The 22,790-nt window shown below is 31.7% G+C and overlaps 1 long non-coding RNA gene across 1 annotated transcript in view; it reads right to left on the reverse strand.

Moving 5' to 3' along the window:
* The window catches only part of LOC148301877 (uncharacterized), a 164,223-nt gene extending 143,168 nt beyond the window's left edge, over positions 1-21,055 (reverse strand). The window contains exons 1-2 of the long non-coding RNA XR_015838743.1: positions 20,818-21,055; positions 20,432-20,612 (exon numbers count right to left, since the gene is read on the reverse strand). This is a non-coding gene — a long non-coding RNA (uncharacterized LOC148301877). The remainder of the gene's footprint in view (positions 1-20,431; positions 20,613-20,817) is intronic.
* Between the last annotated feature and the right edge of the window lie 1,735 nt (positions 21,056-22,790).

Below are 22,790 nucleotides of genomic sequence, written 5' to 3' on the forward strand. Positions count from 1 at the left end.
CGAACGTTTCATTTTATTTATATATATCTGTATCCGGCCACGCGTTGCTGCCCTGTGAATGCTCAGACTTCCATATTATTCTTAATATATCGGTTGTCCACACTTAAAACACAGTAAGGGAAATTTTTTTAATAGGTTTTTTTTTGCATTTTTGGACTAAGTAGAATCTACTTAGTCCAAAAATGCAAAAAAATGTAGGGGAAGGCGGGGCAAGTTGTTACATTCTAAATAACTCCCCAACCACTAGGTTCTGTGGGGTACGTGTCGCACAGCATGTCTACTACAAAAAAATACCCTTACTGTGTTTTGAGTTTGGACAGCCGATATGTTGAGACGTCAAAAATGCAAAATAACTCCCAAATAGAGAAACTCATATTTGTGAACTAGTACTTGAATACACTCAAAATGTTGTGACTAAGAAAATAGTTTAATTTATACACACACATATATTCTTCTTTAAACCATCATTCACACCTGGTGGTGCATAGGGCACTGAATTATTTAAATGCGGTGTAATCTTGATCGTTTACAAATGAAGGAAAGGTGATGAGCCCTCCGCTTCAGGTACCAGTCCAGGGTAATATTGAGTAAATATTAGAGTAAAAAATTACATAAAATTACTTACAAAGATTAAAGAAAACACTTGTTTTTTACCACTTGAGTTTTATTATAGACTACATGTTTCAGAAGTTAAACTTCCATCATTCAGGTCTGTAAAATAACTAAAATATAAAATACAAAATTGTCCTAAAAATTGTTATATAATTAATAATTAAAAAAATTATATTTTTTACTATTTATTACAATTATTTTATCCATAGGTGGTGAACTTGTAGAACTGAGACATAAAGAACATTAGAAGATGAAATAAGATAATTTTCAGTAACGTAAAACTAGAATAGAGTAGGTAACAGAAGTAAGTTTGGTACAATTTTGCTCTAAACTGAGGAATGATATGATAATTTGAGGGTGTGAAATCTGGCGGTTTGATAAAAAAAAACTGTCCCCAAAAGAGATCATGTAAGCTCGCAAAGTTTCACATCAAATGCTTGATATTATAATAATGCGGATTCTGAAACAGAAATCGTCCTGCCGATTAGAATATCCGGATAGAATTGTTCAAACCCCTTGAAACTTTTCATCACCAACTTCCGGAAACGAATGGCGCTATTTTGACAACTTTGCGTGTATCTCGATGGCCGGGCGCAAGCCATCTGTTGGGACTTTTGACTACAAAAAAAACTATTCGCCAAAAAAACTTCGACGTGTCTCTTTAGTATGCGGGAAATTGTAAAATATAAGAAAATGTTATTTTTTTGACATCTCATCAAAGATGAAGAAGAATATGGAAGTCTGGGCATTTACGGGGCTGACGACCGTCATAGGCTGGTTTAGGTGATCACTTTACACACGTGTAACATTCACCAATTCTACCCATTATTGACAACCACACTAATCAAATTCTTGGAAGTTCCATATATATGAACCAATTTAGAAACCTTGTTCTTGAATCACTAGAACTTCACTAGAGATATCTATTGGTGAGATGTAAAGAAGCTTTTTACTAATCAGAAACTCTTATATTAGTATGTGAGGTCCGAATCCTGGATTATAATCACACATAATATGAAAATAACTCCTGTAATTGGAGATAATCCAGATTTTGTGAACAAGTATTTGGACGCACTCAAAATGTTGTAAGAAAATGTGAATGAAATATTAACATTTTTTCGAGTATATATTTTCAAATTTCTGAACGCAAATAACACCCTAGATTTCATTGTCAAATTATACTACACGGATATCTCAAAACAGATGAATTAACAACTTATGAGAAGGGAAAATGGTCTGAGTATTTAGAGGAGTTTCAAGCTTTATACTCTTGACTACCTTTCACAATTCAGCCTATAATTGAAGATTCATAATGTTTCGATTTTTGGAGATAAAAAATAAATTATTATTACAGAGTAAAATCGAGAATATTTCATTTACCTACTCTGGGAATTGAACCCGGGACTTTCAGCACGGTAGCTAAACACGCTAACCATTACACCACGGAGGTGGACAATATATCTAGGAGTTCCAAAAGTTTTATAAGTGTGGTTTATAATCATGAATGAGTGAATGTTGAAAGTGAACACTTAAAAATCGTGTGAAAGATAATAAGCATTGTAAATACCCAGACTTCCATATTCTTCTTCATCTATGTTGAGATGTCAAAAAGTTATGTTTATATCATATTATTTTTTGACATATCATCAAAGATGACGAAGAATATGGAAGTCTGGGCATTAACGGGGCTGACGACCGTCTTAGGTTGGTTTAAGTGATCACTTTACACAAGTATTCACTAATTCTACCAATTATTGACAACGACAATACTCAAATTTATCGGTAGGTCTATTTTTACGAACCAATTTTGATACATTGTTCTTGAATCACTAGAACTTCACTAGAGACATCTATTGGTGAGATAAAAAGAAGCTTTTTAACTAACTAAACTAACTAACCATCACGCCGCTTCCCCGCAGGGGTAGGCAGAGAGAATCGAACGCCACACCACTCTGTCTTTGCAAACATTCTTCGCCTCTTCTACATTCATGCATCTCCTCATACATACCCGACGATTATTACGACTCCTGACCCGGCCGCTTTCAAGTATTTGACATACCTGATTGTGACAAGTTTTCCTCGGTCTTCTTCTGCTTCTTTTTCCAACTACATTCGCCTCATAAATTTGTTCAACCAAATGTCCAAACCATCTCAACACACCTTTCTTAGTTTTATCGATAGTACTTATCTCAGCCTTGCAATGAGCAGGAATTCTTTTATTTGTATGTGAGGTCCGAATCCTGGATTATAATCACATACTTGAGAAACGCTAGAAAATATCATTTTAATATTTATTATTTCAGCTTGTAATTTGACCAGTTAATTAAGATAATCTAGATTTGTGAACAAGTATTTGGACACACTCAAAATGTTGTTAAGTTATTTCAAGTTTTTAAAAAATATTTTAAATGCACAAATCCCCTAAAAAAATCTTCTTTTATTCTTACACCAAAACTCACGTTAACTTTTATTTTAGCATATACTTTAAACACATATTTCATCCGTGTGTATTTTCCTTAATTTCCTGAAAGATATTCGATTTATCGTGAATTATTTGGCTTTTTATAGACGGCTTATACAAAATGTACACAGAATAAAACGCAAGGTGATTAATCACTCAACTTGTCAAAATATAAAATGTTACCTTTAATCGAGACGTGTACAGCAGCCTTTACCCCATTTAATATAAAAACGATAGGCCAGATTGATTTACTTAGGGCCATTGCGCACGTTTATATTATTTTAAGTGTTGCAAATTCATGATTTTGTACCGGCTGTTCTAAACAGCCGGTACGAAATCATACGGCTGACGACCAACATATTACGCTGCGAGTACAAAAGGGTTATTCTCGTTTTAATTCGTATCGAAAGTGGATCTGTTTTGGGCTGTCCGAACCTGTCCAGAATATGGTATTTTTTTTAAATGGCCGTAGCTAATTTGTACATAATAAATGTAAAACATGTAATATAATAATATGCTGTTTAAAGTTATTTAAAGAAATATAGTGAGTTTATATTAAAACAGTTTTTTTCAAAATTATTTTTTGACATCTCATCAAAGATGAAGAAGAACGTGGAAGTCTGGGCATTTACGAGTTTTTTTTTTAAATTAAATTAAATGGAAAATCACAGAGATTTGCATTTTTTCATCTCAATAAAGATGAAAAAGATTACAGTCTAGGTTTATACAGGGTTTATGATTGGTTAAGCGATCACATTATACATGTCCAACAATCATCGTCTATCCATGATTTACAACCACACTACTATAATTTTTAGAATTGTAACACTATACACGTGAAATCGATACAAATAGTGACTTATTCTCAACGTCGGGGGGCCCGACACGACAAAAAACAGAAAAAAAGAATTATAAACCCTTATATTCCATTGTTTTTTGACATCTTGACATATACGAAGAAGAATATAGATGTCTGTGTGTTTACAAGGCTAACAACCCGTTAAAGGCTGGTTTAAGTGATCAATTTTATTTATTTATTCAATTTAGGAGAGACCCTTTTACATTAATAGATGCTGCCGCAAAATCAAACATGTGTCATGAGATTTATGATATTTGTATGAGTTAAAAAAAAATTGAGTAGTATGTTGTCAATCATGGAAAGAATGGTGAATACAACACATGTATAAAGTGATCAGTTCAACAGCATATGACATATCATTAGCCCTGTACATATCCAGACGTCCATCGTTAAATTGACACGTTCTGTCAATTACATAAATCGATAAAAAAAATACGAATATACCCTTAAATATTCATTTTTAATAATGTTGAATTTTAGTTGAATATCTTGAGAAAAAAACAAAATAAGTTAAGTAAGGAAATTATTACACGTGCGTGATATCCCTTTTATATATTCAAGGAAAAGTTGATAAGGGAATTTATTTGATAAATGACGACATAAAAATACTTCGGAAAATTCTTGTTCTACGGATAACATCGCAAGTGAAAACAGCGCAGGAAAAAATCACAGATTATTTTTGTGACTTGAGGAGCGAAAATCAGACCAAATTTTCTATTGAACGGTTATCTTCTTCTTCTTATTTATGTCACTCTACGCTGAAGATTGGTAAGCATAATTGCAATTTTTATTTTGTCTGCAGACCCTTTGAACAATGCTTCTGAACTACAGTAGAGTTGAGAAAGAATACCTTCCACATACATTTTTAAAATATGTATAGCTTCGCATTTCTCTTCCCTCATAAGATGGCCGTAGTACTCAAGCATTCTCTTCTTTACAGTTTCTATAAGTACTCCTTCTTTCCTTGGCGTTTTAAATCATTTACGATTCTATCTCTCCAAACCCATGCAGTTTTGAGCATTCTTCAATAGCATACATTACAAATTGTTTAATCTTCTTTGAGGTACCTTGGGTTGGGATCCAGCTTACAACGACATAGAGAGGAACTCAAAAGATTTTACCCTTAAGATGAAAACATGATACTCGATCATGTCAAGTTTTCCTCGGTCTTTTTCCACTCCTATTTACAACTACATTTGACTCATAAATTTGTTTAACTGTTATTTCTTAATTAACTTGATTCACAAATCCAAACCATCTCAACCCACATTCCCTTTTTATCGATTATGCTTATCAACTTTGCATTCTTTCATTTATCATGCACCGTTTTGCCACAAATTCATATGAGAGATCGCCTTTCGCCTGTACTAGTAATCGATATTATTAAAAATAATGTATTAACGGATCATATTTATATTCAACAATTTTAAAGGTTAAAACAGTTATTTTATAAGTTGTAACAGTTATTTTGATTTTATTATTTTACATAAATGTTGAAATATCAAATATCAAATAAATTTAAATGAATTTTTACAAATGATCTTGATCTAGAAAGAAAGGTTTTATCAGTTTTATTTTTAATAAAGTTTACAATTAATAAATTTATTAGTTTATATTTTTACTTTGTCCTAAAGTCACCCTTTAGTGATAAACACTGTATCAATCTTTAGACAAACGTACAAACAAGGTTGATTTATTAGACGCCTTTATTTTGTATGATAAAACACCTGAATTTGTTATGTATCCGTACAGGTATAAATGTAAACGTTATCAAGTTAGTAGCGAAGTGGCGTCTGCAGTGTCTAGACAGAATACCTGCTATAAACGTCGAATAAAACAAAGCAGTAATCACCAAAATATGTATATATATGTATGTTAAAAAATTCAATAAAATAGAAATTTGTATCATATTTCAGTATACCTAACATATTAACATAGTTGTTTACAATATTGAAGGACAGATATATATTTAACTTGTGTAAATATGTAACGAAAATAATCAATTGTAATATAAAAATAAAACAGTTGTTTAAACCACTATTTGAGTTTATTAATGTAAACACGACTAGTTTCGAAAACTACAGAAGTTCTCATCAATAGTTAAAAATACAAAAAAATTGTTTTTTCATTAAGTGATTTTGCAGTCATATTGGGGTAATATCTATTAAATTTAAATTTAAGTTTCACTATGTTATATACCACTATTTAACCACTAAATAGTGGTATTACAAAATAGTATATACTACAAAACAGTGATATTTACCAAGATTACTTAAATAAATAACTAACTAACTAGCTAACCATCACGACGCTTTATCACGCCGCAGGGGTAGGCAAAGAGAATAGTACGCCATACCACCCTTTCTTTGCAGACATTTTTCGCCTTTTCTACATTCACGCATCTCTTCATACATACCCGCTAATTATTTCGACTCCTGACCCAGCCGCTTTTAAGTATTTGACATACCTGATTGTGCCAAGTTTTCCTAGGTCTAAATAATAAAATAAAAAAAAACATTTTCATAAACTGGTGAAAATACAAACTCTATTCACTTACCGCATTGATGAGAACATAAAAAGTTCCGAAAATAGTCGTGTTTACATTAATAAACTCAAAAATAAGTCTTAAACAAGTGTTTGTTTATTTTTATATTTGAATCATTATCTTATTCCACAAAAATAATGCCAAATTAAAGACGTGGTTAAAAAAAAAGAAAATATGGTTTGAAATTAAACATCTTTACACATTTAAGTTAAAAAATAAATTTAGTAACAAACCCACCTAATTATTGTAAACAAAATTTTCGTGTATATTTTTAATATTAATTGTTGCATGTTTTTTAATTTAAAAATGCTTTCCACGGTTTGAGAAGCGATAAAATAATGCATATCTTCAAATTGCACAAGCAGTGATTGTAGAAAACACATAAAACATGAGGGTATCATGAAGACAGAGAGAAGGAAAGAAGAAAACAGAGAAATAAACGTCTGATTAATAAATTTGCCGAAAGGAAGTTAAATAAATAAAAACAAATTAAGAAAACCGTTTCATTTTCATAGTTATTATTATTTTTAAATAATGCAGTCCTTCATAGTATATCTTCTGGAAGTTTTCCTAATCCAATTTTTTTCAAAGAAAAATGTACAGATTTTAAAATTTATTATTCTTAACACAAACTTTAATTCGGCAAATGAATTTATAACCAAGGTACTTGGTTCCCACATTTTGGTCGTAAATAATTAATGGAGTTTAAACATCATATTTCAAAATACATACATACTCGTTATTATATTATTTGATCACAAAACCCTTATTGACGGATGATAATCTTTTTTTCGTGAATAAATTCTTATCAACTAACTATTATGAAGCTATTCTTTTTAAATTTCATTATTTTTATAAATTAAAAAGACAGGTTTTGACATGTAGTACCTAATCAATGATTAATGGCGGTAAATGAACAATTTTATTTTATTTTATATACACATCATTCGTAAATATTGAGTTTATTAATAATAATAATAAATTTAGATAAATTTATAAAGCTGGATTTTCGTCAAATGCTACAAAGGTTTATTGTAAAAAAAATATGTTTAAAAATATGAACCTACTTCTACTACATTCGAATTCGATATAATACATGCAACATTTTGAGTGTGTCCAAAAACTGGTTTAAAAATGTGGATTGTTTCAAAATACATGAAGAGAATATGGTTGTCTGGGTATTTACAGGGCTCATACCTGTCAAAGTAATGACCCATGATAACCACACTTAATTTTTTTCAGAACTTCGAGATATCGCTTACTCATTTCAAGAACGTCATAAATCAAAAATCGTCAATTTTCAGTTGTGCATGTTTTCGGAATGCCCAGAAAATTTACTATATCTCAGCAAAAGAGGCATATTTTAAACTTAATATTTACCCGCTACAGGACAAAATGTTGACCATCTCAATATCCTTTCCTCTACCTTATTACTGATGTCTATTACACCCAGGTTTCCACACATGTATAAACTCTTTATTTTATCTCTAAAAGACACTACAGCTGACAAAGATTTCAAAAAATACTATGATGTCTGAGCTAAGATGTCAAAAAATACTATGAAAAATGACTCCTATGATTGGAGTAAATAATTTGTGAACAAGTATTTGAATACACTCAAAATGTTGTTAACTTTTAAGTAACGCGTTCAAGCCAACTTTGATGTTGTCAAGAATAACAGAATCAATTAAACAAGTCACCCACAATTTTCAGTTGTGCATGTTTTTGGAATGTAAAATGTATTATATTCCAGCAAAAAATTCATATTTTAAACTTATTATATTTACCCGCTACAGGGCAGAAAGTGTTGTTTTTGCATTTTGAAGAAAAGGTATAGTTCAATTATTTTTTTAAATATACTCAATAATTTTCAAAAGGAGAAAAAAACCTTCAGGTTCTACCTAAAAAGATCTGTTGCACAGTATAAAGTTCAATAAGTGGCTTGATATTAATTTTTTTCTACATTGTGTTATATTTTAAAACTTTAAAAACGTGCTTCTGAAAAATCAAGTTTTTTTATTTATGACGTTCTTGAAAGGAGTGAGCGATATGTATATCGATAAATCTCATAACACAGTATATTAGTGTTTAAAAAAGCCGTCTCTGTTGGATTGAGAAAAGATTTTTGAGAAAAGCAGACTCTTTCATTTTTAGGGACACGATTTTAAGTTTATTAATGAAAAAAAACTAGTTTTAAGGATTACAGATGTTGTCATCAATATGTGCTATCAAAATTTGTTTTCATCTTTTCAAAACCATAAACCAATATAAGCAACCATTTATTTACATCCAATGTATTTTTTTCTTAAAACCCTTATCGATCGTAACTCGCGAGCCAAGATTTTCTTGTGATCGTGTTACAACCTTTCTATTCCTTTTAAACTCCTCTCAGCTTTCTTCATTTTCCTCCAAACTCCACACATTCTACGAATTTCTATACTCCAGTTTCATACTGCATTAAGATTTTACCAAGCACCGACACAAGAAACCTATCTTGTTTTTATTGTCGCTCGAGAGAAGTCAATTTTGTTTTCAACGCATTCTGAATAAAAAGTGGTCACGGATTATTTTAAACAAAATAAATTCAACCCTCTCTATAGTGAAATAGGGAGTGAATCCCGTTCTTGATGGCCCATTCTACTCACTTTGATCGTAAATGTGACGTAACAGCTTTGATCGTAAATGTGACGTAACAGAAGGTTGATAAAAGTTGTAAACTTGCGTCTGGAATATAGGACTCTTTGATTGCCTAATTTATTTCATTTGGTTTATTTTAAGGTAAACTACTGCCAGTATTTCAAAATACGAAGTAATTTTTTTGACGTCTCAATATAGATAAAGAAGAATATGGAAACTGGGAATAAACAGGGCTTACGACCTGTCATAGTCTGGTTGAGTGATCACTTTACACATATGTTAGATTTTTCATTTCACCTATAATTGACAATTACAATACTTAAATTTTGAAAGCCATACACATATCATCCATCTCATGAATTTCAGCAGAATTGAATTCATGACAGCCACCTTTGATTGTATTTACAAAGCTTTTATTTAGTAGAGACCCTTATATTTGTATGCAAGGTCTGACACGGATTATTTGATGTATTAGGAAAATCCTGAAAGCCCTATTCTCATTTTTTTTTAACTAACTAACTAACTAACTAACCATCACGCCGCTTCCCCGCAGGGGTAGGCAGAGAGAATAGAGCGCCACACCACTCTGTCCTTGCAAACATTCTTCGCCTCTTCCACGTTCATGCATCTCCTCATACATACCCGCCGATTGTTACGACTCCTAACCTGACCACTTTCAAGTATTTGGCATACCTGATCGTGCCATGTTTTTCTCGGTCTTCCTCTGCTTCTTTTCCCGCTAACATTCGCCTCATAAATTTGTTTTACCGTTCTTTCCTCACTCATTCGTTCTACATGTCCAAACCATCTCAACACACCTTTCTTAATTTTATCGATAATGCTTATCTCAGCTTTGCATTCCTTCCTTATTTCACTATTCGCACATCTATCATACATCGTTTTGTTACACATTCTTCTGAGAGATCGCATTTCGACTGCATTCAGTCTACTTTCATCCTTCTTTTGCCAACTCCATGTTTCACTTCCATACATTAGAGTTGGAACCAGGACTCCGTTGTGCACTGCCAGTTTAGCTTCCGTATTTTTTTTAAATATTTTTATTTATTAAAAAAATACTTACTTAGGGGTAGGGAAAGATGGTTTAGGCATGTGAATCGAATGAGTGAAGAAAAATAGCATAAAAAATTTATGAAGCGAATCAATAAAAGCAGAGGAAGACAAAAATAAGTTTTCATGATAAAGTATTTCAAATACTAAAGTTTTCAGGACAGGAGTCAGAATAATCAGCGGGTATGTATGATGACATGCATGAATGTGGAAATGGTTTTCGAGGCGAAAGATTGTTTGCAAAGACAGATTGGTAATACGTTCTATTCTTTCTGTCTACCTCTGCAGTGAAGCGAAATGATGGTCAGTAAGTTGGTAATCTTATAATGCTAATCAGCGCATTCATATAAATTTAGGAGAATTATAATTAATTACAATTATTTTTTGACATCTCATCAAAGATGAAGAAGAATATGGAAGTCTGGGCATTTACGGGGCTTACGACCGTCATAGGCTGGTTTAAGTGATCACTTTACACACGTGTAACATTCACCAATTCTACCCATTATTGACAACCACACTACTCAAATTCTTGGAAGTTCTATATATATGAACCAATTTAGAAACTTTGTTCTTGAATCACTAGAACTTCACTAGCTATTGGTGAGATGTAAAGAAGCTTTTTTATTAAGCAGAAACTCTTATATTAGTATGTGAGATCCGAATCCTGGATTATAATCACACACATGAGATGTCAAAAAATAATATGAAAATAACTCCTGTAATTGGAGATAATCCAGATTTTGTGAACAAGTATTTGGACACACTCAAAATGTTGTAAATTAATTACAATGATCGATTCGAAAATTATTTTTTGGTTAATTTGTCCGCCTTCTTCTTTAAGAGTGATCGCGATTAGCTATCGTGCTGGAGGCTCCGGGTTTGATTCCTAGGAGGTCACAAAAAAATATTAGTAACTTTTCACCCCATTTAAAAAAATATATTACCTGATTGATACCTGAAGCGCAGGATTTATCACTTTTCTTTCATGCAAGTAACGATTAAGATAACACAGTTTCAATACGCCATTACAGTTTATATTGTGTAACCTAAACTAAATATGTTATTGTATTTCATTGATTGATTCGACCGTCTCCTTGTGGTAATATCTTTCCATTTTGAATATAAATTTTAAAAAGTAAATACCACTGTTATAGTGGATTTAATAAAAAGTGGTAATTATCAAGTAAAAATGAAAATAAACAACTACATTTGTTACATATATAACCATTTTACAGTTTAAAGTTGTTTCTAAATATTTTTCCAATCGATGATAAATTTCTACATTCGTTCGACAATATATTGTTTTCAGCCGGAAATAAGTAAAAGCTGTCACGGAAATGAAAAATAACTTAGCTTTGTTTCTGGAATACAAATAAAGTTATAGTAGTAGAGCAAAGAAAAATAAGTAGAGTGGAGATAGCGTAGCTACAAGTCAGAAATAAAATTTAGAAATATAATAATGTTACAGATATGATAAAAAAACGACAATTTTCAGTTGTGCGTGTTTTAGGAGTGCCCAGAAAACGTACTGTATCCCAGCAAAAGCGGCATATTTTTAACTTAATATTTACCAGCTACAGGGCAAAAAGTGTTGTTTTTGCATTTTGAAGAAAAGGTATTGTTTTTTTTATTAACTAAATACTTTTCAAATAGAGAAAAAACATTCAGGTTTTACTTAAAAAGATCTGTTGCACTGTAAAAAAGTTAAATAAGTGGCTTGATATTTATTTTTGATACATCTTATTTTATTTTAAAACTTTCAAAATGATCTCCTGAAAAATCATGTTTTTTGATATATGACGTTGTTGAAAGGAGTGGGCGATGTATGTATTGTTTAAAAAGAGCAAAAAAAAAACAACATAAATAAAAAATATTAATTCTGGATATATTATTATTTTATTTACTCCTTTATCAACGGCTGTGGCCAATTTGTACATAATATATTACATGCTGTATAAAACAATATGATAAAATAATATGTTATATTCAGTAATATGTTATATTAATATTTATAAAAAGGATACTCTTGGTTCGAAAAGTGCTTATCTAAACAAGGATGAACATATAAAACAAGGAATTTTGCATTAGCCTGAAATATTGTAATTATTATTGCTTTATAGTAAGGAAGTGACATATTCCATTGATATATTATGAACAACTATGAATAATGTACAAACAAGATATTAATATTAATTAAGATAAGATGGTGATGGATGAAAAATAGTTGTGAAAGATATATTACAGATACAATATTTTTACTGTAAAAAAAAAACCTGAAATAAATTGTCATTTTAAGTCATCAATAATAATAAAAAAATTACAACATTTTGAGTGTGTCCAAATACTTGTTCACAAAATCTGGATTATCTCCAATTACAGGAGTTATTTTCATATTGAGCAGAAACTCTTATATTAATAAAAAGCTTCTTTACATCTCACCAATAGATGTCTCTAGTGAAGTTCTAGTGATTCAAGAACAAGGTTTCTAAATTGGTTCATATATATAGAACTTCCAAGAATTTGAGTAGTGTGGTTGTCAATAATGGGTAGAATTGGTGAATGTTACATGTGTGTAAAGTGATCACTTGAACCAGCCTATGCCGGTCGTCAGCCCCGTAAATACCCAGACTTCCATATTCTTCTTCATCTTTGATGAGATGTCAAAAAATAATATTAAAAAAAATATTTTGAATTTATAGTATAATTATAACTTGTAAACTCAGAATTTTCCGAGTTGCTTACGAGTAAAAAGGTAATAAATGCATTTAATCCTGGACATTTGCATGATTCAAATTACCATTGTAATTAAAGCAAATTTTGCGCAAAAAATCTTTTTATTCCTTGCGCCAAAGATATTTAATTTACTGCCCGAAATCATTAAGAATTCCAGTAGTGATCATGTCTTTAAGAACAGTGTCCGTCGATAGTTGCTTCTCGTTGGAAAGGACAAGGTAGAAAGTAAACTAATTAAAGTCCAGGTGTAATTATTTTATTGCAAAACCTTTATACTTTACAGGCCATGCCTAAAGACCCGTAATACATATAATAAAAAAAGTAAAAATGTATCTGTGAAAAATAAATAAATTCAAAAGCATCATTGATAAAATTAAGAGAGATACCTCTCTTGAGATGATTTTGGGATGTGAATTGAATCCGTAAAGAAGGAATATTAAAACGAATTCATGAGGCGAATGTGGTTGGTGATAGAGCCAGAAGAGTACTAAGGAAATCTTGGCGTAAGTAAAATACTTGGAAGTGGTCAGGTCAGGAGTCGGAAAATAGGTGGGTATGTATGAGGGGATGCATAGATATGGGAGAGGCTAAGATTTACAATATTTTGAGTGTGTCCAAATACTTGTCCACAAAATCTGGGTGATCTCCAATTACAGGAGTTACTTTTATATTATTTTTTTACATCTCATCAAAGATGAAGAAGAATACACGTGTGTAAAGTGGTCAGTTAAACCAGCCTATAACGGTCGTTAGCCCCGTATATGCCCAGACTTCCATACTCTTCTTCATCTTTGATGAGATGTCAAAAAATAATATGAGGCTAAGATTGTTTGAAAAACACAATGAGTTGCATTTTTTTCTCTCCACCTATCCTTGTGGGGAAACGGCGTGATGGTTATTTACTTAGTTAGTTTTACTATTGTTCAAAATTCGTGTTTTGTAAGTGCACTACAAGTCTAAAGAATTTAGGCACCAAGGGCCAACTAATGGCGGCCTAGAAGGCTGGCTTACTTTCAATCAACTGTTGCTTACTAGTGTAATTCTATTATCGAATAAAATAACAACTTTGTAATTTTTTCTACATGAATTTTATTTGACCAGCAACCGGGTTTCGTCGTAACCGATGTCATCAGACTGGTGTGAGGCTAGACAAACTTGAAGGCGGGAGTTGAAAACTAGTTATAAAATCATGGTTTTCTCCTCCTGCCTTGTTGTGTATATATGTAACATAGAATTTTGTCTAGCTTCACACCAGTCTGATGATGTCGATTACGACAAAACCCGGTTGCTGGTCAAATAAAATTCACGTGGAAACAATTACGTAGTTGTTATATTACGTATTCGATAATATAATTACACAAGTTAACAACAGTAGATTGATAGTAGGTCAGCCTTCTACACCCCTATTAGTTGTTATTTTATTCTATAAAATGCAATTCCACCAAGAAATATCAGTACAAAACTTAAAACTAATTCTATTTTTTTTTCTTTAATGGAATGAGCAAATGGATAATACAAAATAAAGTGGATTTAAAATTGGCATATTTTTTTCACGTATGCGGTTCCATAAAATTTTCTTTTTACCCAGTATAAAATGTTTAATTTTATAAATCTGTATTCTGGGCTGTTGCGTTTCAGTACCCTATCTTCATCTCACGCTTATCAACCATTATCCCTAATTTAGTGAACAAGAAGCATTCTCCTGAATGCTTCTTTACGCGATAATATAGGAATTTCCTGCACGAACCACGTTATAAACCCTTAATACTTTTAACGTACAAATACGTTAGGACAGTGTTCCGCAAACTTTTTCTGTTCAAGGTACACCTGCCAAATTAAGATATTTTAAAGGTACACCAAAGAAAAAACAAAACACATTTAAAATTTATTTAACTTTATAAAATAGAACTTTATTTTAACCACTTTTTATTGGTACACTTTTTCCAACGGGTTTTGACAAGAACCTTGTCGAAACCCTAATGATGACAATGTGCTACAAAGTATATGCGATTAACATTCAAGAAAATAAAATTGATTTATTACAAAAATTAAAAAATGCAAAAACATGTATAACATATCATGTTTGATGCGAAATGTGAGCCGCTTAACTGAGCACAGGCGAGGAAAATTTGAAGCAATTGTTTTATCTTCACAAAACTAGACTTTTTTCAGCGGCACACCAACTAATCATCACGGTACACCAGTGCCGCGGCACACACTTTGCGGAACAATGCGTTAGGATGTGTTTTTAAAAGAATTTCATTTCTTTTAAATTGCACTGAATTTTTCTTAACTCTATTATAAATTTAATTATAAATTCTAAATCGATTCGTGTTTGTCATTAATTGGTGTTTATCAATTGAGTCAAATCCATCCATTTTTAATTTAAGTTTTACTTGGTAAATACCACTTTTTCTTAAAATCTATTGTGAGGTGTGTTTTGAAACGTTCTGCATCATTCTCAAATACCGTATGGTATTTGAAATATATACCAAATAAAACATGAATAAAAACTGGTGTTTAATTTAAGTTTGACTTACCTAACCTAACTTACCTGCTTATAGGGAGGGGGATTTGAAATTGACCTGAAACAATGTTTACTCGATTTATTTTTAATCATTTAAGCAATTTGAAGCATATTTTTTATAACCTTTTAAAAAAAATCAAATAATCGATCTAATTTTTCGTTTTTGTTTTATAGTATTCAAAACGTGTGATTTTCAATTTAAAGTTTTGATAAAAATTTCCACGATGTACGGTGAATTCCATCGAAACGTGATCCAATGGTCGAACGGTCCATGTTATCGTGTATTATTTATATCCACCCAAGACATTTTATTTATTTCACTCTAACTACTGTGCGCCACAACTGTGCGGAAAAGAGACAACAAATATGAACTGCATTCTTCCTATCATTTACGCCAATCGTGGCTTCAAGCAGTCAATATGAGAACATACTACTAAATGCACGTCGTTTGTCGCGATATCCGTATTACAAGTAAAACTTATATCAATGAATACCGCTTGGGTCTTCCACATACTCCCCTTTCCCTTTCAGAGCAGGAATTTTTATATACTTCGGGTAAAGGTTGAAAAAGTATGATAATATATTGAAGATGCGACTAGAGGTGTCCGTGAAGTTCTTAACTTTTAAAGATCCGTTATACAAGTACTCACATTCATAATTTATAGTTATAATATATGTACTTATATCGTAGTCATACAGGAGAAAGTGCAGTTTTTTTACAAAAACGTGATTTTTGACTATTTGATAACTTACTAGCTTAATATTGCACTGGAAAAAATCCCAAAGGATTTTAAACTTGGAAGTATAATAAATTGACTTGTTAAAAAAGACTAACTGCATTGCTGCTTATTTTCTTGCCAAGCAAAAGTGACTTAAATGGCCCTCCTGAACATTTTATGTTTTGTTAGTTGGTCACTTTCTCCTGTACGACTATGATATGTCAATAATTTTAATGGAAATCGTTAGTTTTTCGGGTGACTGGTTTGGAATTTGTTGCATAGTATAGGTTAGTTTTTCGGGTACTCGGTTCGGGATTCGGTATATAATATTCGTTATGTCTTTGAGTACTTAGATTGCGATTCGGTTTATGATATTTGTTACTTTTTCGGGTACCAAGATTAAAATTCGGTACCTACTTAATATTTGTTTCTTATTTTTGGACACCGCAATAAGAATTCAGTATATACAATTTGTTCCTTGTTTGGGTACTGGGATTAGGATCAGCCATATGGTATTCGCTACTTTTTCTTGTAGCCAAATTGGGATTTAGGGTATCGTATATTTTATTTCGAAATAGTTCAAACTATTGTTCAAAGGAATCTCTAATAAGTAAGAACCTTTTCAAAACATCTTACTGATTTGTCCTAACAAAATACTTGGTTGACAATTTTAAGGGAGAATTTTTACTATTACAACATGTATTTTTATCTATTTTATACTGCATTTATTTGCTGAAAGATATTTGTTCCATTTTTACTGAAATGAGTTTTTTTTGGTAAAATAAATATAAATATTTCTATTCAATTTTACCCACTGAATTCCATTTTGCAAACTAACGAGGTGGTGAAATATTTATTAATATTCACAGATGGTCTCTTTACAGCCTTCCTTCTAGTTATTTAGATCCAGAATTATAACGGTAAAAGTCACTACAAATAAAAAAGTATTTTTGTACTCGCCTTCAGTGATTTCATTAATCCAAATCCTCTTGCTCATATGATATGATTTAGAGTAAAAATTAAATGAAATTTAGTTTAAAAAAATATATTGTCAACTTAAATTTTATTTGGTAAATATAACTATTTATTAAAGTCTATTTACACACGTGTTTTGATACATTCCGCACCGTATTTGATGTTTTATAATGATGCTGAAACCATCGAAACACGCATCATAATAGATTTTTTAGAAAATGTGGTATTTACAAATTGAAATTTAAATGAAAAAAGATTAAAGTATCACAAAGTGACGACTTAATTAATTAAAAAAAATGTATTTTAGTTTAACTTTGCCTTTTTGTATTTATCAGTTGGCTGTTTACCTTGTATAATATAACATTATAATAAATAACGAAACCCCTATTCCTGACTCCAAAGATTTATCTAAAAAAAAAGTGATCACATAACACAATAATAAAAATTTTGAAAGTCTGAAAAAAAAATAGCCAGAAGGGGAAGAGAGTGAGAGGAAGATCCCCACATGATGGACCGATCAAGTTAAAACAGCAGCAGACACCTCAGTGGTTGGATGGCTACGTGCAGCTCAATCAAGGGAACTGGAGAAGAGTCATTGCTTCGACAAGGGTCACTACCTTTATTAATGAGGACGAGTCGACTAGTCGTAGAAGAACATATATCATTAATCTCACGACATTGTAAAGATTAGTTCACAAGAGCTATTTTTGTTGAATTGTAAAAGCTTTTATTTAATAGAGACCCTTTTAATACGATGTACACGAGATCTGAACCTTAGATTTTTATAATAAAATAATAATGATTTATTGAATTGAAAATTTTCTCCGCCTCCGTAGTGTAATGGTCAGCACGCTTGGCTACCGTTCTGGGGCTCCCGGGTTCGATTCCCAGGGGGGTCAAATAAATATAACTGATTTTTTCACTCTTATATTTATTTCATATTACCTACCCTGCACTGGTACCTGATGCGGAAGGCTGATCACCTTTCCTTCATGTGTTAACGATAAAGATAACACTGCGTTTATATAATGCAGTGCCCTATGCACCATTGGGGTGCGGATAAGGGTTCGAATGAATGAATTGAAAAGTGGTAGCTGTTTCGCCTTGTGACGTCATTGCAAACTGTAATTTTTTGAACGAGTATCAGGAGTTCAGATAAAGCAGGAGTACTTTTCTCCTTATTTTCGTGGTCTCATGTAAAAATGGCTGCCGGCCTTTGAGGTGAATACTGCGATATAATTCCCGCGCTGTCCGGGAGAATATACCTCCTTGGAGCAGCGTGCGCCATGTCAAAGAAGCAAATAATGCTTTGTATTATTTCAGTGTGTCGCTAGAGGATACGGGAAATCTTTTTCGCATCTTTTTGAGAAAACGCGAGCTACAAACATCGACTGGTGTAAGAAGAAATAAACGAAATTCATACTTTCGAATTATAAAATAATACTACCGAGTTGAGGCGTTCCGAATTCAATACTTGGAAGAAAAAAAAAAAAAAACTTAACATAAAATAAAAAAGTCAACATGTAATCGACTAATTTAGTTGGGATAGGATGATTTATGTATTAAATGTTTAATCAAACACTGATTTTTTGAGTCTCCCAAGTTGTATTTTAGTGTTGAAAAAACACATAAAAATAAATTTTGTGACAATTTTTTCGCCTAGTTATGGCATTTCCAAACTAATGAGAAGATTACATTATTACTGTATAGGTTAAAACTATTACCCAAGTACCTAGAATAGTATTTACTTATGACCCTTATCCGCACCCAATGGTGCATAGGGCACTGCATCGAATTGACGAAGTGTTATCTTGATCATTACTTACATGAAGGCAAGGTGATCACTCTTGCGCTTCAGGAACCAGTCAAGGGTAATATTAAATAAATATTACAGTGCAAAATCACTAATATTTATTTTCACCCCCCTGGGAATCGAACCCGGGACCTCCAGCATGGTGTTTAGCTACCCATTACACCACGGAGGCGGACATAGAATAGTATAGCTTGATAATAACCGTTAATCCATTTAATCTTCACATTCGTTTGAAAATGCCATAACTTGGAGAACAATTGTGACAAAATTGATATTCATCTGTTTTTTCAACAATAAAAAACAAATTAGTAGACTAAAAAAAATCAGTGTTTGATTTAACATTTAATACTACTACTACTACTACTACCATCACGCCGTTTCCCCGCAGGGGTAGGCAGAGAGGATGGAACGCCACACTCTACTGTCCTGACATACACTCCTCGCCTCCTTCACATCCATACATCTAGTCATACACGCCCCCGATTACGCAGACTTTTGACACCGCCAGATTTTAGGTTCTGATTGATCTGATCGTGCCAAGTCTTTTTCGGTCATCCTCGTTCTGTTTTCCCTCTCACATTCGCCACATACATTTAATACTTAAATTAAAATGGAGTTCTACTAATAAAACGCCAACTCTCTAAATATATAGAATGATTTTTTGAAGGATTATTCATTTAGAAAAAATGTTAGAATCAATAATAATAATAATAAAACCCTTATTCGCACTCCAATGGTGCATAGGGCACTGCGTCATATAAACGCACTGTTATCTTGATCGTTTACACATGAAGGAAAGGTGATCAGCCCTCCGCTTCAGGTACCAGTCCAGGGTAATATTGAATAAATATTAGAGTGAAAAAATCACTAATATTTATTTTACCCCCCTTGGGAATCGAACCCGGGACCTCCAGAACGGTAGCCGAGCGTGCTGACCATTACACTACAGAGGCGGACAAATAGCGGACTAGAATCAATAGGTAAGTTAAAATTTAGAACATATATTTGATACTAAAATAAAACACTTGAATGAAATATATGATTAACTTTTTGAATGACTTTTTTAAACACCTTACCTTTCAATAACTATTTTTTTCAAAACCATATAATTATTTCAAAGAAAACTTATTTTTTCTATTCAAAAACGGTGTTTTAAAAAAAAACAATTACGTAAATTGTATCCTGGATTTAGAGAAAATTAAGTTGCGACTTAACAAATACTGGTCCATAACATGCTTCTATTATCCATAAAGAAATAAAATAAATAAACATATGAAAATGCTTAAAAAAGCAATACATAATTGGATAATGGAGATGGGTAGATTTGAAATAGATCGTATCATTCGGCCATGTCATACATGATTACATGACTAAAAAAATTACTGTCGACGCGTAAGTTGGTTCAAAAAGTAAGTTATTAAATTTTGTAAAATGTCACAGCGCATATCAATGATTAATATATGGAGTGATTGGACTAACCTTTATGTAGATCTTTGGATTCTTCTAAGGAGACTGTTACTAGCTGCAATCTCCACACTATAATATTTCTTGTTTTTTGTCACAATAGCATTGATTTTTTCGGTATTTAAAGGACTTACATTTTCTATTTAATTATTTAACGATTTCACATGTACATATGTAGCGCGGATATCGCTCACTCCTTTCAAGAACGTCATAAATCAAAAAACTTGATTTTTCAGGACAACGTTTTTAAAGTTTAAAAATATAATACAATGTATTAAAAATAAGTATAAAGCCACTTACTGAACTTTTTACTATGCAACATATCTTTTTAGGTAAAACCTGAACGTTTTTTCTCTGTTTGAAAAATGTTTAGTATATTTAAAAAAATAATTAAACAATACTTTTTCTTCAAAATGCAAAAACAACACTTTCTCCCCTGTAGTGGGTAAATATTAAGTTAAAAATATGCCGCTTTTGCTGGGATATAGCAAATTTTCTGGGCATTCCGAAAACATGCACAACTGAAAATTCGATTTTTGATTTATGACATTCTTGAAAGGAACGAGCGATATGTTTAATATTTTAAAATACGGGATAAATGATTCTGATTAGCGATTTAAACGTGCGCGTGCGTATGGAACCAAGGAAAAGCGAGTACTGAACAATTGCAACAATAAAAATGTTGCAATGTGCTTTTTTCAGAATCTTCAAAAAGGCGCGAATGGGACAGGATATATTTGTACCAGAGAAAAAGAGACAAGGATAGGAATTAATATTCACTGTGACATCATCAAAAACGACCTAACCAAATACTAAGCAAATAATTTTAAAAGAAAATATTGTAAAATGTGCCTTCAACAAAGAAAAAATTAGTGAAGACACGTTACTTGCATTAATTGATTCAGCAGTCACTGTTAATCTGAAATAATAAATATAAGAATGATGAAAAAAATCCGCAGTGGTAAGCAGAGAGCATAGAATGCCCTACCACTCCTTTGTCTTTGCATACAATCTTCGCCTCTTCAACGTTCATGCATCTTCTCATACTTAACCAAGATCGGGTGCGGATAAGGTTTTGAAGATGAAGAATCGGGGGGGTGCAAGAATGACGCGAACATTTTTTTCCCAGTAATCGTCATATGGCGTCGTAATTTTTACGATAGTTGAGTATTCTAGGGGTTTTTTAAATACTAGAAAAAATGGCGTCGCCCTGAAGGTAAGTAAATATGTATGTTCAAATTGGTCGATATTAGGAATATAAAATATCACGGATTCTCAATGAACTCATAAAGGCATTTGCAGAGAGGATGCCACGAGTACATTTAATGCAAAGGAATTGTCTGTGACGTCGTTAGAGCATATTTTATCCGTCGACTTCACAAAATTGCATTTTATCCATTCAAATTATATTTTAAGTATATTATAATTTTCTCACTATTCTTTATAACAAGACGGTCGAAGATAAGTTTAAAAATGGTCATTATGAATTTGTAACAAACAGGATATACTCGTATAATGAATCTCAGCATAATTTGACTTTGCTTTAAAATTAGGATAAGCTACTATCTGTTCGAATGACGTTTCAAAAAATATCTCACTTTTTTAACAAGACGGTCAAAATGAGTTTAAAAATGGTAATTATGAATTTGTAACAAACCGGATATACTCGTATAATGCAACTCAGTATAATTTGACTTTGCTTTAAAATTAGGATAAGCTACTATCTGTTCGAATGACGTTTCAAAAACTTTCTTACTTTTCTAACAAGACGGTCAAAATGAGTTTAAAAATGGTCATTATGAATTTGTAACAAACCGGATATACTCGTAAAATGAAACTCAGTATTTTTTTACTTTGCTTTAAAATTAGGGTGAACTGATATCTATTTGAATGATAATTCCAGAACTTTCTTACTATTTTAATACGATAGTAAATAGCCAGTTTAAAAAGGTTATTATATATTTGTTACATGCCGGATGTAAAATGGAATTCAGCATAATTATACTATTCTTTAAAATTAGGATAAAGTACTATCTGTTCGAGAGATAGTTCAAGAATTTTCTTACTTTACTTATAAGACCAATAAAAAAAATCATAAATAAGTTTTAAAAAAACAGGTATTTAATTCAAATAGCTTTATTTGATCCTGCATATAAATAATACAGTTAAACGCACGTTAAAAAAGATCATTAACATGTTTTACTCGGTAAATACCACTTTCTCTTAAAAATGATTGTGACACCACTATTTATTAAGTACAACTTTAATAAAAAATGAAAAGATATTACCACAAAGAGACTGCCAAATCAATTTACAATAAGGTTGCAAATCATTTTAATCAAATGTATGCAGTAATTACAATACGGTCGCTTAA

The sequence above is a fragment of the Brachycentrus maculatus genome, unplaced genomic scaffold (assembly GCF_059751285.1).
Source record: "Brachycentrus maculatus isolate JH-2025_06_01 unplaced genomic scaffold, ASM5975128v1 h1tg000509l, whole genome shotgun sequence".
Classification (NCBI taxonomy): Eukaryota; Metazoa; Arthropoda; class Insecta; order Trichoptera; family Brachycentridae; genus Brachycentrus; species Brachycentrus maculatus.